The sequence below is a fragment of the Cannabis sativa genome, chromosome 1 (assembly GCF_029168945.1).
Source record: "Cannabis sativa cultivar Pink pepper isolate KNU-18-1 chromosome 1, ASM2916894v1, whole genome shotgun sequence".
NCBI lineage: Eukaryota > Viridiplantae > Streptophyta > Magnoliopsida > Rosales > Cannabaceae > Cannabis > Cannabis sativa.
In genome coordinates, this window is record NC_083601.1 from 34164424 (window position 1) to 34180553 (window position 16130).

The 16130-nt window shown below is 30.8% G+C and overlaps 1 long non-coding RNA gene across 1 annotated transcript; it reads left to right on the forward strand.

Moving 5' to 3' along the window:
* Nucleotides 1–11041: 11041 nt before the first annotated feature.
* Nucleotides 11042–12788, forward strand: LOC133029250 (uncharacterized). Its single transcript, XR_009683397.1, has 2 exons — nt 11042–11959; nt 12605–12788. It is a non-coding gene; the product is annotated as an uncharacterized LOC133029250 (long non-coding RNA).
* The last annotated feature ends 3342 nt before the right edge of the window (nt 12789–16130 follow it).

The following is a 16130-nucleotide window of genomic DNA, read 5'->3' on the forward strand; positions in this document are numbered from 1 at the left end:
TCTGTAAATTTTTGCTCTTGGTGATGGGGATACAAGAGTGAAAAGATACGATGCAAATGGGGACCATTACCCGTTATATTACCAACAGACAAACCTGTTGGTAATATTTATTGACTATTTCTATTTGGCCCCTCATCAATATAGAAATTGTCTAATTGGTATCCACATATTAAAATCATGACAATCATGCCCTTAAGTCATAAACTTTATTCCAAAATAGACCACATAAATTTGACTTATTTATTTGATGACCCAACACACATTTTATATATACAATTGTGACCCCAATTATTTCTAACACTCCGACGAAAAAAAATTATGATAGAGTGTACTCTATCCACAGCATCACGCATCTCCTCCCTCATCTATTCCATCTTTTTTCGTCGAAAGTATCTCGTTCTCCATATAATTCGGTACTTGGCATATATCCTTAATGTAAAAAACAAAAAATAAAGATTGTACCTTTCTAATTTTCATTATGAAATTATACATTTGTATATCTTTTTTTATAAAGAGTATACGTATCATCTAATTAATTAATCCCTCATACTAAATCAATATTAAAATTCTGATATATCGATTTGTAAGATAGATTTAATTACATGATATATATCACACCTAATAAAATAATAAATATTAAAATCTTCTATTTATGACAAAATATTTGTGTCAATCTCAAGTACCTTTAAAGAAATAAAAATATGAAGAGTGATAATAAAGAACATTTAATTTCAATTTTTTAACAAGAAAATGTATGACGAAGTAGTTTTTTATACAGTGATATTTGTCATAATTATACTATCATTTTGTTACATTGTTTAAAAATTCAAAATATCTAAAAGAATAATGTAATATTTTTGCATGTGTTTTTAGATGCACAATTAAGTATATAAAAGAAATATATAAGAAATATATGTACAATTAAGTTGAGAAATAAATTAAAATAAGTGATTAATAATAATACTCCTTAAGTATATAAAAGAAAGGGGTCTTTTTAATATTATACCAAAAACTGATTTTATTTATAAAAATACCTTCAACAAATTTTTTTGCGCATATACCGATGTGCCACGTCAGCCTAAGTACCGAAATTCAAAATTATTACCGAAAATAGGAAAACCTTGAAAATTCTCGCTTCCAGAATTTTCAGTGTTTTGCAAGTTTTAAAAAAAAAGCAACGTTTTGGTTGCTTTTGATGTAAATAATATATCAATTAGTTACTTTTTATTATAAAAAAATTATATGAAATAATTTTTTTCTTATACACATTTTTAGTTGCTTATTTTAATCGGATAACCTTAAAACTATGATTTTTTTTTTTTAAATTTTTAGACTATATTATATGTTATTTTATTATTTAAGATACCTTGAGGTTACTTTTTTTTAGCAATTTTAAACCATATTTTGAGTTGTGGGAAACATATATATTTTTTTTGATATAAAAAAAAAAGATGAACAATATAAAAGTAACCTTTCTCTTTCTTTTATAAATTATTAACAAAGAAGTAACTAAATATTATATTTGAACAAAATAAGTATACCATCTAATTTTATGGGTTGCTACAATAAATATTATAATATATGTTTCCCATATATTAAATTATGTGGTTGATAAAACTTTTAAAATAATAAAGAAAACGAAATAAAGAAAATGAGAAAATATGCGTCCTTTATTCACATAAAAAAAACAATTGATTGTATATAATGTACTAAATGTTGTAAAATTGAGAAGCTTCAGGAAAAAATAAAAGTTGAAAAAGAAAAAAAATGATGATGTGAGTGCGTGTGAATGGAGAAAAAGACAAAAAAAAAACATATTAATCATGTGCAGTGGGTGAATTGACAGAAAGAAAGAGAGAGAGAGAGAGAGAGAGAGAGAGAGAGAGACTGGAGAGAGAGAGAGAAAACACAAAACATTGAACAATAATTTCGGTATGCCATTCCGGTATTAGCATTAATAAAAAAACTGACAACAAATTCTTAAATAATTTGAGATAAACGTGTTGTTATGCAATTAGAAATATATAAGAAATATATGTACACTTCATGAAATTTATAAAAGATAATTTTTATAAATAAGTTTTCATTATTATTCAATTCTTCAAGACATTTTTAATTGCATTACTCTTATTCCTCTTCTTTTTTTCGTTTCTTCCTTCATTGATTGACTATATATAGCTTGTTTTACTTGATCATGTCATGTTATCATCTGCTTCAAAAATATTTATTTTTGTAATTTTTAGTTACCATTTTTTGTAGTCATGATGTTTTTGCCAACAAATTTTTGTACTGGTAAAAATTGGGTATTGTACTGAAAAAAAAAAGATTTTTTTCACCGCATTTTTGCCATGACAAGAGATCAACAAATTAACGTAGGTGTTACAATTTTTGCCAGCGCAAAATAAAAAGTACTGGCAAATATGACTATTACTGTCGTAATAAGACGTTGGTGCACGCCGGTAAAAAACATTCGTGGTAAGTGTGGTTGTAACGTGTTTTGTTGGCGCATTAACGCCGAGGGAAAAATCTTACTTTTACTAGTGCATTAAAGTGCTAGCGAAAGTATCATTTGATAGATGAGTATTTGACATTTGCGAGTGCAATAATATGGGCCGGTAAATATGAACTTTTTCTAGCGCACTTTTGCACTCACAACAACTGGCCTCTTGCAGTTATCACATACTAAGGTATAATGCATCGGTAAAACTTTGTATTTTGAATTATTTATTATTTTAATTTAATGTTTTATCAAATTTAAAATAAAAATATAATTTAAATTATTATAGATACATAATATAGCTATAATTGTCTAAGTAATTAGTAAATAACCATGTCTAAATACAAACATAAGTATATTGTCTTAACTAAAATAAAAATAAATACTAGGGGTGAAAATCGGTCGGTTATGGTCGGTTTTTACAATTTTATAACCGACCGGTCGGTAACGGTTTTTATTTTACGAAAACCGTAACCGACCGTTTAGAAATTATAACCGTATAAAACCGACCGTACGGTTTTTGGCGGTTTTCGGTTTGGCGGTTTTAGGCGGTTTTTGGCGGTTTTTGGCGGTTTTGACGGTTTTTTGGTTAAACTATTTTTTTATTTCAAAAACCGAAACCGACCGCCATGTCAAAAAAACCTAAACCGAAACCGACCGCCAAATTTAGTGATGACGTGGAACCGAAAATTCGGTTACAGTCTGGTCGGTTTGATGGTCGGTTTCTGTTCATTTCAGTTCATATTTGTTTGTGGTTTGTTCACATTTGTTTTAATATATAATACATGTTTAAGCTTGATCACCTTATGCATGATTCATGATCCTAATACGAAATTTGAGAATTGAATATTAGGAATGATCTAATTGAAGAAACACAAATTTTGATGTGAAACGAGAATATTCACATAGTATGCGTGACTTTTTAGATTATTACTCAATACAAATTATATGTTCTTCTACCTCAAAGATTCAATAGATGATATATAGTTTATAACGTTATGATCTGAAAATAAAATTAAATTATTTTTATAATCTGTCATTATATAGGAAGAAGAAGAATAGTCAATATCATTTACAATGGGGTAAATGAAACAACTCGATTCATATCTTTAATTTTTCATCTATATTTAAACAAAATCGTTTTCATTAATTTTATGTGAATCTTGATTATTTGCACTCAAAGATTATTTTTCAACTAAATGGAAAAATAATTATAGTTTAGTAGTAATCAATTTCAATTTATTTGAGTTCGACATTACCTATGTGAGTACTACTTGATACGTTAACTTGCACAATAATCGTAACAAAATACACCGAGTGCACCCACTTCACCCAAAAGTTATGTTTTCTTTGGCCATATGACAAACGTGCTTCTCAATTGTAGCGGTGTTCCAAATAAAAATTATATTTCTAATGCCTAAACCTCCTTGAGATTTAGGCTTACAAACCTCTGCCCAAAGTCACATATAGCCGCTAAACCACTCCAAAGAAAAGATCTACACACCTTATTAATATCATTAAGAATACTCTTACGAAGAATCAATAATTGAGCCCAAGACACATGAACAGATAAAAGAGAGGTTTCGGGTTTCCCAAATTTTAACACACAAAAATAATAAAAAAAAATACAAAAATACGATTTGTACGGAGTTTTTAACATTTCACTATTTTTTAGATTTTATTTACATAAAATATGATCTTTTAGTGTATTTTTATGTTCTACTCTTGTTATTTTGTTGTTGATTTTTTTATTATATGTATATTATTTTTTATATTGCTTTGATGTTGTTTACTTACTTTCATGTGGTTTTCTTGTTTTTTATTATATTTTTATAAAATACCATAAAAATATTAAAAAAGAAAACTTTGAATGTAAAAATGTAAAATTTTTATAAAAATTGGTGTTTTATCTAATTATCCCGAGGGAGTTTGGTTTTTCTTGGACCGATTTCGGGTCTCTTTTCTTTGACTTTTGGTCTTTAAAAATGTCATTTCTTCATAGTTTTAGGTCATTTATTTATCACTTTTTATTTTTTTTTTTTTCCAATGATGCCACAAATACTATTTTTAACTCCAAACAAAGATAAAATTAAATCCAAACAAAATATTTTTAACATAAAATATATCAAATTAATTTCATAAAAATATTTATTTAAAATTTAATTAATTTTTAGTTATTAATAATAAACATGTATTTTCTTTGTTACTTTTATTTATTTCATTATCTTATTTGTGTCATAATATGTTATTTCACCTATAAAATTAATTAACACTATAATATTTTTAAATAAAAATATATTACATTAATTCTATGAAAATATTAATTATATAGAATTAATTTTATTTTATATTTTTTACTAATAAATATGTATTTTTTGACTACTTAACAACAGAAAGTGTTGTTTTCTTAAAATTCGGGGAATTTTTAAGTCCTTAAATCTAACAATTTCAATAGTTCGAAGAAAATTTTTAACGACCAAAAAATTTTAGGGGGCATGTTTTGGTATAAATCGAAATTTAGGGGGAAAAATTACTAATTAGCCTATTTTTCAATATTACAATTTAAATTTAAACTCATTAATGGCATATATCTAAAAAAATATATTTCTATTATTACTGTTTTACCCAATATTCACATATGCTTCAAAAAATATCTATCTATTATTGTTTTTTTAAAACAATAAAATTAAAAAAAGTGTTTATGTTTCTTGAAAATCTTAGCATCTTTTTTTTAATGTTTATTGATACTCATAGATTAATAACACGACTCTGGACACTATGCTAGAACTACCAATCCTACACAATCAATTAGAGTTCAACAACTGCCGCACCTTCTTAGCAATCTCAGCAGCAAATGTACAATATCAAAGTTCTCAAATAATCATTCATATTCTACACTTTCTCAACTGTTTTTGTATTAATAATCTCATTTTGTCATTTATAATTTTAGCAAAGACATCCTAACACATTGCACCAACTCAGTGAGGAATTATAAACTATGGGGTTAGCATTAAAGGATATGGAGAAGTATTTTGAGTAATATGGAGATAATATCAAAGGCATCAACCTATACTATTTTGATATGTTCTATGTGTTGTTGTGAATGGCATGTATTTATATGCAGCTATAATATTGACTGATTTTTTTTTTTTTTTTTTTTGAAGTAACTATTGATTGATTATGTACGGTTGAGAATCATGGGGTTCCAACTCAAAATGAATTGGCAATGAGTGGAGTAGCCCATGTTCTTATATATGTTTGTGGCTGGGAGTTCCATTTGCTCGCTTGCGGCTGGCTAATAGGTGTGAATCGATGTTGAGAATCATGGGGTTCCAACTCAAAACCAATTGGCAATGAGTGGAGTAGCTCATGTTCTTATATATGGCTTAATACTTTCACATTTAATCTATGTGGGACAATATTCTCCAATATGTATCTATATATAATCAAAATTTATGATATTCGATGTGTTGATAACATAGATATTAGTTTATCAATTTATCTATTAAACTATATCTCCAATGATATATGATATCAGATATTTTATGAGATGTGTTGATATTCTATGTGCTGATAACATAGCAGGCCATCTTGATATAGGAGTACTATCCCAAGATAATATTTCTGCAACATAATTTATCTCTTAAATCATATTTCCACATTTCTTGTATTAATTAATTTCAAATTCACCTTTCCAAAACAAATTTATCAGTTTGTTCATTTCGTTTCTTTATTTTACGGATTTTTAGTTTTTGTAATTTGTCCTTGCCAACACTTTCATAGTATCAAATATTATTAGTTTTTATTTTTTAATTTTCTTCTACAAACTCTGTCTCTTCATCTCTACATCAATTGTTGCTCCACTATATAGTACAAACTCAATTACTACTTTAATAGAAACAATTGTTATTCTTTGTCAAGTGTTGAATCGCATATCCATCAAACTTGAACCAAAAAACTTTTTCCACTATAGGATACTGGTTGTACAATTCAAATTTCAAAAGTTGAAAAAAATAAATAAACTCATAATAAGTCTATATTCCATCAATAAAATTGGTATAAATTCCAAAACCCCTTCATCAATATAATTGGGAAATAAGCTAATTAAATTCTCTTAAGATGTTTGAATTTATAGACATTTTTTTAGATCATGCCTTCCTACACTTTTACTAAGTTTTCTTTTTTAAAACCTGCAACAACAACATAGATGCCAAATTTAAAATATTTCTTCAATCTTCTAACTTCTTAATTAGAGTTTTTAATATGATTTTGCAATGCCATTACATTCTCCTGAATCATCTTTAACATTTTAACTAAATTTATATTATTCCTTAGAGTTGATAGATCAATCCATTTTAAAAAATAGCACCAAATCTGAACAATACTTTGTCAAAATCAAACAAAAAATCATTACAAAATTATAAATACCCAAATAATACCCAGAAAAATTTAAGCAAACCTTTCATCTTGGACATCTAAAAAACGTCCGTTTAACACATTTTAGACTACATTTACACTCAAGTGGTCTCCATTCATATATATTCATAGATCTTTCTTCACTTTTATAAGTATGAGATGAAGAAAACATGAGAAAAAAAAAAAAAAAGATGATTAAAGAGGGAAGACACAAACCAGCCGTGGAGAACATAGCCGTGAAATTAATTTAGAAGATTTTTTTTAAACAATACTATCATGTCATTCATTAAACGACAAAATTAAAAGTGAATGGAAGGACTATGTTCCGTCATTTGTTATAATTTGAGAGGTATTCTTAACAAGCAATATATAATAAAGGGTAAAATTTGATATGGTAAAAAATTCTTAGGATAAAAATGCAATTGATTCAAAAATAATATACAAACAATAAGAAAAACAACAAAATAATAAGAATATATTATAAAAATACATTAAAAGATCTTATTTTCTGTAAATAAAAATCTTAAAAAATATTCAAAATTGGGGTCCTTTCAATATTATACCTAAAATTGATTTTATTTATAAAAATACCTTTAAGAAAATTATTTGCACAAATACCGATTGCCACATCAGCATAAATACCGAAATATAAAATCATTACCGAAAATTGAAAAAAAATAAAAAAAATCTCGCTTCCAGAAATTTCAGTGTTTTGCAAATTTTAAAAAAAACAACCTTTTGGTTGCTTTTGATGTAAATAATATATCAATTAGTTATTTTTTATTAGAAAAAAATTAATTCAAGATAATTTTTTTCTAATACACATTTGGTTCCTTATTTTGATCAGACAACTTTAAAATTAATATATATAATAATTTTCATATTGTAACTAATTCTATTATGTTTTAGATACTATTTGGTAATTTTATAAGTTTTTTTATTAACATATTAAATTCTTTTTATTAAATAAATTTATTATTAGTATACTATATTTTAACTTTTAAATACAAAATAACAAAAGACTTTAAGTTAAGTTATGATGTTACTTGATATATTAAAGTTTATTAAATTTTAAATTTTATTACTTTTTGTTACAAAATATAAAAAAGGAATAAAAAAAGTTTCTTTTAACACTGATTGTCCTTTTTCGGAGTCACTAAAATGTAAGAGAGATATCTAAGTGTTAGAGGAAAAATAAAAAAAACTAAGAGAAATAATAAATTTAGAGAAAAAGAATAATAAAAAAATAATAATAAATGAAGAAGATTTAAAAAAAAAAACAAATTAATAAATAAATGAGGAAGATAATAATGTCAGAAAAAGAAAAAGTAAACAAAAAAGAAAAAAAAAGTAAAAAGATAAATATTGGAGGAGACTTATAATTTCTTGTTTACATTTTAAATTATAGTGTGTTATTTTGTTGTTTAAGAAACCTTAGTCTAACTTTTAATTTTAGTCATTTTTTTTTTGTAGCAGAAAAATATATGCTTCTAACATGTCAAAATGATCACTTTAAAAAATAGATTATAATAGTGTAATTTTTGTGTCCAAAAAATAAATTGCGTGGCTGAAAAAACTTTTGAAATAAAAATAAAATAAAGAAAGTGAGAATAATAACAATTTGTGTCGTTTATTCACATAATTTTTTTTTAAAAAAAAAAATCTGATTGTATATCAACTAGGAGAGTCAATAAAATGTAAAAGAAAAACATATGGTTAATTTTTAATTTTAGTAGGCGTGTAGCGGTATTTAAAACAATAAAATGGTCTAAGAAAATTTCATAAATAATTTACAATTCACTTTGATACATATAATTTTTTTTTTCTAAAACTACTAATTAGATTAAAAAACAAAAAAGAATGTAAAGTAATAATAAAAAAGAATAGAATGTAAAAAAAAATATATTTGATCAACCTAGTTTACTGTTATTTTGAAAAAAATAAGATTTTTATTAAAAAAAAAAAAAAGCTACTGTCTAGAAAAAAAAAAAAAAACTAGCATGTAGGCAGAGTTTAGGAGAGAGAAACAATAAATATACATTGGTAGACCTATCAAAAAGAAATGCCTAAATTGTGAGTATTAAAATAGGTAAGGGTAAATTCTTAAATAATTTAATAATAATAGTTGTTGCTGCAAATATTTCTTCAAAATTCCGTACAACCATATTTTTTGTAAGTTTTTAATTATTTTTGTTTATTTATGAAATTATCTTCTGAAAAAACGTGTAAATGTGAAATTAGTTTCAATGGGCCGGGGTCTGGTGATACTGGACTTAGGATAATTATGATTTATTATTAAGAAATTAGCTACCAATTTAAATTTAAGTACTCTATTCTATTGGTTGAGCCTAATGTCGGCATACCTACACTATTTAAAGGGTAGAGTTTGGTTTCAAACCTTTTATCACACTTTTTCTTTCTCTATCAAGTAATCTTCACATATGAATTTCATAAGATTTGTTGTATCTCACTCCTTATTTCTATTGAAGAAGCCATAAAGCTCTTTCTATAAGGTCTGGGAATAAATGTTTATACGACAAGTATCTCTACTTGCAAGACTTTGTGATACTATTATTATTTGCTCAATCCCTTTATCCATAGATTACTTTTCAAGATACTTCAACTTCTCATCTACTTAGATTTGAGAGTTTACCTTAGTTACTAAATCTTCAACATTTTACCTCCTATGCATGTACATATCGGTTCCCACAAACCTAAATTTAATCTTTTAAATCCTAGCTACCATTAGATAACTAGATACTATTTTAAGGGTAACTAGTTACATATATTATAGTAACCGGTTGCCAAATACTTAAATTAGCCTTCTATGTCCTTGTTAACTTCCCACAAACTTATGGATGATGTTAGGTAATAAGAAATTCATCAACAGATCTTTCAACTTATGTATAATTTCCATCGTAGCTTTCGAACTAAAAATGACTTTCATAGGAATTTTATATAAAGAAGATTTTTCTTTAACACGAAAGTATAAACAAGTGGGTAAATATCTCTTAATTATAAGATATATATTTATAATCAAAAGTATAAAAAAGAATTGGTATATTATCAAAGTAAGATCTATTAATGATATAGAAGCAACGAAACCAACCATAGTTACCAAAATATAAATTTTGGCATATATTATTATCAATATAAAGCTTAATGTTTGGATCTCTAGACTCACCATTACAATTTTGGTATGGTACTAGTAGTGCATTTACTCACATAATATATAATCAGATTGACTTCTGATTTTTTGTTGGGATTGATGAATCATAATCATAAATGTATAAAAATATATATAAGTTGTTTACTTTGTTATTAGGAGAAGCCGTGACAGCAGCTAGAGTCCAATAATTGTTTATGAGCTATCTTAGAAAGTCCGCTGACAGACTACAAAAGGTTTATTGCTTTATTTAATAAAAAAAATGAATTTAATTTTATTTCTTTATTTAGTCAGAATTTTTGGAATAATAATTATTCTATTTTAAAATGGAAAGAAAAATTATTTTAAAATAAAAAAAAAATAATTTTTTTTTGTATGTATTTTAAATTTTATTTCATTCCACTTTTATTTTTATTCTTATTTTTATTTCTATGTTTTCTTTCTAATTAAATGTCACTTAAGTGTACAATCTCTATATAAAGTATTGATATTTAGCACTAGTAATACTTAATACTTTATATGTAGTATTGTATGATTAATTAACTATATTTTTTAAAGTTATTTTTTAATTAATATAATACTCAATATTTAATTATATTGTAGAAATATAGTACTTGTATAAAATATCAACACATATATATTAATCCAAACTGCTTTTATGACCTGATTCTATAAAGTCACAGTGTCGACCAATTTAATTTGACTCTATTAATTAATTGTTATGGTGGCGTTTGGTAACACTTTTTTAATTAGTTTTTTGTTTTTAAAAGTAGAAAAGTGAAAATATTTTTCAAAAACATGTTCTATAAAACTGTTTTTACTTTTCAATTTTATAATTAGAAATCAAAATTTTAAAAATAAAAAAAAATCACTTTCAATATTTTTTTAAACAGTTTTTTTTCTTAATCAATCTTTTAGATTACGACCAGACCCGGACCCAAATCCCCTCCCTACGACCCTGGCGCTAAACCCGACTTTTGACTTGAACCCGAATCCGATCCCGGACCTAGACCCGACTTAAATAAAATCAAAAAATAAAAATAAAAATGAACTTTACGAGACACACTTTTGTTTTCTGTTTTTAAAATTGAAAAACAAAAGTGGTTACAGAACGCATTTTTATTTTTTAAAAACAAAAATTTTACTTTCATTTTGTGATTAAAAAATTAAAAAATAAAAGTGTTACCAAACAGCACCTATGTTAATCAATTCAATATATATTTTTTATTTTTTTAAAAAATAAAGATAGAAAATAAGTGAAAGTAATAACTTTTTTTTGTTGTTATTTGAAAGAAGTGAAAATATCTTTCCAGTCTTAATTTTAGTGTCAGAAGAAATTATATGTTGTCACTCATTAATTCATGGGAGTGAAACTACTTGGGAAATTTTAATTTTTGACCCTAATAAAATACCCTATTTCAAAATATATACCCTCCACTAATTTATACAAATTAATTCCACTATTACTCATTTGTACCCAAAATACCCCTCAAATTTAATTTTCCTATTCACACTCTCTTTCCGTCTTTCCCTCTCTCTCTCTCTCTCTCTCTCTCTCTCTCTCTTTCTCTCTCTCTCTCTGTCGTTCCATCTCTCTCTCTGTCGTTCCCTATCCCTCTTCGACATCGACCCAACATCACGACCCACTCCGGCCATCCACCCACGTCCCCGACCCACTCCGGCCATCCACCCACGACCCCGACCCAACCACGAACCACCACGGACCACCACCACGACCCAGTGACCACCACGAACCACCACGAACCACCACGGACCACAAAACGTCGCCACCACCACCACCCGTGATCGTCGACACCGAACAGAGGCCTTCGCCACCACGAGCAGTACCCGTCGCCACCACCACCCGTGATCATTAAAAGGTAATGTTTATGTTTTGAGAAAAAAATACATTTTTCATAGATTTGGATGCCAATTATTGCATGTTGTTGAGATTAGTGGATTTTGTGTAGCATTTGTGATCTTTAGGTGTAGTGTTTCAATGAAATCTGTGTAAATTACAGGGTTATCGATGACATGTCAATAGGTTATCGATAGGATGTCGATAGATTGAGTGTCTTTTTGGATGTTACTGTAATTTGTATGTCGATAGGATATCGCTTGTATGTCGATAGGATGTCGACTGGTATTTTAAGAGTATTTTTGCCCTATATGTCGACTACTTATCGACAGTATGTCGATGGTATGTCGATTAAATAAACATGTTGATTGTTAGGTTGTATTGTCGACTGAATGTCGACTGTATGTCGACAGTATGTCGATATATTGTGTAATTGTTATTTGTTTGAATTGTCGACTGAATGTCGACAGGATGTCGACTGAATGTCGACATAAAAGTATTTTCTCTGCTTTTGATAATGTCGACATAATGTCGACATGTTTGTTTTGAAATTTTTGTGTGCTTACTGTTAGATAATGTCGACTGAATATCGACATGATGTCGATGTTATGTCGACAATTTTAAATTTTTTTAGCAGCTTTATTTATTTGTTTTTTTGTTTTGTCAGATGGCTCCCAGACTCATTATTCCAGCACCCGAGCATTTCACTGGCCGCGTCACATATAGAGGCACTGGAATTTTTGCAAAAATTAAAGCTCGGTTTGAGGAGTTCAACCTTAATAACACGGCGAAGGAAAGCCGTTTCGGGAGCTTCTGGAATGCCGTACCACTGACATTCTCCTCGGTGTTATTTCACCAGCTGATGCTCCACAAAATGAAAGTGGATGCTCAGGAGGAGTTGAGGATGAGGTTTTATGTTGGTCGGAAGGAGGTCCGATTCGGGGTGCTGGAGTTTGCACTCATTACGGGTTTGGACTTCTCCTCGGGGCCAACAGAAGAGGAGAAGGCTGCGCAGGTCGCGCGTTCGGGGTCAGACCGATTGATCAACAAATATTTCAACCGGTCTGATAGTGTGAAGACAGAAGCACTCCAACTTCAGTTCCTGGCTCACAACCGCGAACCCGGAAGACTTGTACAAGCTCGGCTTGTGCTTGTTTGTGGAGTCAGTGCTTCTGGGCCGCGAGGCCAACGCGCTGATCACGCCTCACATCATTAGATATGTGGAAGACCTCGAGTTCTTCTTCCGGATTCCTTGGGGGAAGCACTCATTCGCCAGACTCATGCACTCGCTTCAGAAAGACATGTTGAAACAGAAGGCCAACTACGAGAAGAAGCTGAGTTCGGATGTTCAGCACGAGTGCAAATACACAGCATATGGCTTCGCACCTGCAGTCCAATATTGGGCGTACGAGGCCATTTTGGAGGTTGGCAAGAGGTATGGCACGAACCACGGGATTCGGTTCCCCAGGATGCTTAGCTGGACGAGCAAAGGCGATATTGGGAAGAAAGACGTCAGCGCATTATTTTCTAGACGGGTATGATTTTCACTTATGTTCTGAATAATTATTTAACATAAATGCTTGTAATAAATGCTAAATGGTTTTATTTTGATATTTGTTAAACCATAAACGTAATCCGGAAGTGGTGAAGGGGCTACTTCCACGGACGAGGAGGAGGCATTTGTGAGGACAATATCTTACGATGGTGTGGAGAACCCGGTTGATGATGCCGTGGATGACACGCAGGCCGAGGCGAGTAGTCGGGTACCGAGAGACTCGGAGTCCCGTACACTCAGGAAAGAGACACTCAGGTACCAATTTCTGGAACTTTTTTTTATGTCTTTATTTTTTATTATTTTTTTTATATAGTGGAGGGTATATCGTATGCTTACCGTATTTTTTTGATATATATTTTTTCAGGCCACTGCTTCAGAACCTCAGCCCAGTGCACCATCTGCATCAGGCGTTCGGGGTGCCGAGTACACTGATTTAGTGGCTCGGTTGGATAGGATCGAGGGTGACACTCAGGGTCTGTATGCTGCTCATGTCGAGCTGAAGAAGGCATACGAGACCAGCCATGTAGAGGCCGAAGGGTGGTCATAACGTAATTATGGAGCAGCTCAGAAACATATTGGCCATGTTGAATCGTCCGCCAACGACGGCTTCGGCACGGAGGCCCCAGCAGATCCATCTACCCCACCACCACCGCTTCACCCCCGGTAGAAGAGGATGAGGTCTTCCCCGACGATTACGATCCTTATGAGGGAGCTCCGGCGACTCCGATCGAGGCACAACCTCTTATCCATGTACATGACACCGAGTCGCGGGGTGAGATTCCGTCCATAGAGGCACAACCCGCAAAGTGGTTAAGAGTCGGAAGAGGAAGAGAAAGCCTCATGTATGGTTCGGTGACTATACGGAGATGAAGAGGAGACATAGGCCATCTTCGACTTTTGATCCCCTGGAGCCACCGGATGAGAAATTGTTAACCACTTTCCGAAAGTGGTGTGTTGGACTCATTCCGAACCACCGACTTCGGGATTTGAGAAGTGGTGATTACGGTCCAGGATTCTTTTGGATAATGCTCACACCAAAGGAATGGCTTACAGATGACGTAAGTAAAGTATTTTATAATATTACTTCACTTTACAACTTTATGTGCAATTAATATATTTTTTTGTGTAAGCGACATTTCCGTTTATATGCGGCATATAGATGCGGCAATGCATATGCCGAGGAGGCGACGCACCGACTATCCACCGACATTTCCTCGAAGGGTATCATTCTCTCCACATTCGTGACCGCCATGATCGGCGGTGCATGGACGAGCCACAAGGGTCCGAGGAAAAACTATAAATGGGAGGAATATATCTGGACTACCGCACGGGGTTTCATAAGGTATTGTTTTAGTAAGATTTTAAATGTTAATTGTTTGGGAAGATTATTATGGTTTGTTAATTGTTTTGTTGTTCTCTGTAATTACAGTCCCAAGTCTTTGAGAGATGGAGGGGTAACGAGTTTATTTACTTCGTTCTGCACCTTCCCACGGCAAGACACTGGGTCACAGTTGAAGTCGACATAGAGCTGTGGAAAATTAATGTCTACGACTGTGATTCCAGCGTCTGTCATTGGACCGCCATGGAACCCATCTTGAAGGTTTGGTCGAAACTGCTGCCCTCGCTAATCCTTGCAACCGGAATTTCCACATAACAACCGTATCATGGCGTTAGCTAACGGTGACATCACGGTGCTTCCAAAAATGCACGCGACTCGAGCCACTCACGACTTAGTTCCGAAGTCAGCAACCAGGTACATAGCGATAAAAAAGTACTATAGTATTAAAATATGTTTTACGTTAGACTGACTTTACATTTTATTTTGCATTTAGTGGTGATTGTGGCGTGTATAGCATTGAGTATGTGGAGCATCTCATGATGCAGCGTGGATTGACCGATGTGACGCCAGACCGGATAGCCATGTTTCGTCAACGGTGGTGTGTCGATTTATTTTACCAAAATGTCGGCTGATTATATGTGTAATTATTGGGACATTGTATATTTTGTGTAATTAACATTACAGTTATGTATATATAGATTTTCTTTTCGTTCAAATTTTGATAATTATACGTGGTTTCAAATATAAAATATCAACATTATTCAACAAAAATAACTATTAAACCTAAAAATAATTAAAATATTTGAAAAATATTCAACCTCAACAAAAATAACTATGACAAAATATGCATCATTACAATATATCAAATTTCCCAACGAATACGTACAAGACGCCTCAGATGCGGGCTTTGCATGTTGCTCTGTTGTGGCCTGAAGCACCACGGCGAGCTGCCGGTTTCGTGGTACGTAACCTTTTTATCACCGGACGGAAACGGTTCTCCCGTCTTCTTCCGCCGTTGCTTTTTCTTGGACGACCTACGGGCTTCTTTTCCACAGGTACCCCAACTTTCATATTCTTGATGTGTTCTGGGAGAACCCAATCATCCTCGTCACCAGCGAGATTGATGGTATCATCGTAAATCTTCCTCCACGTTTCTTTTGAATAATAAGGTGAGCAAAGCGTGTACACACTTGTGTTCGTTTTCAATGCCGCGGCACATGCATGAAGGCAAGGGAGTTTCAATAACGTGAACACGCCGCAGGTGCATGTTTTTTCAACTAGATTCACATCACCACCTCT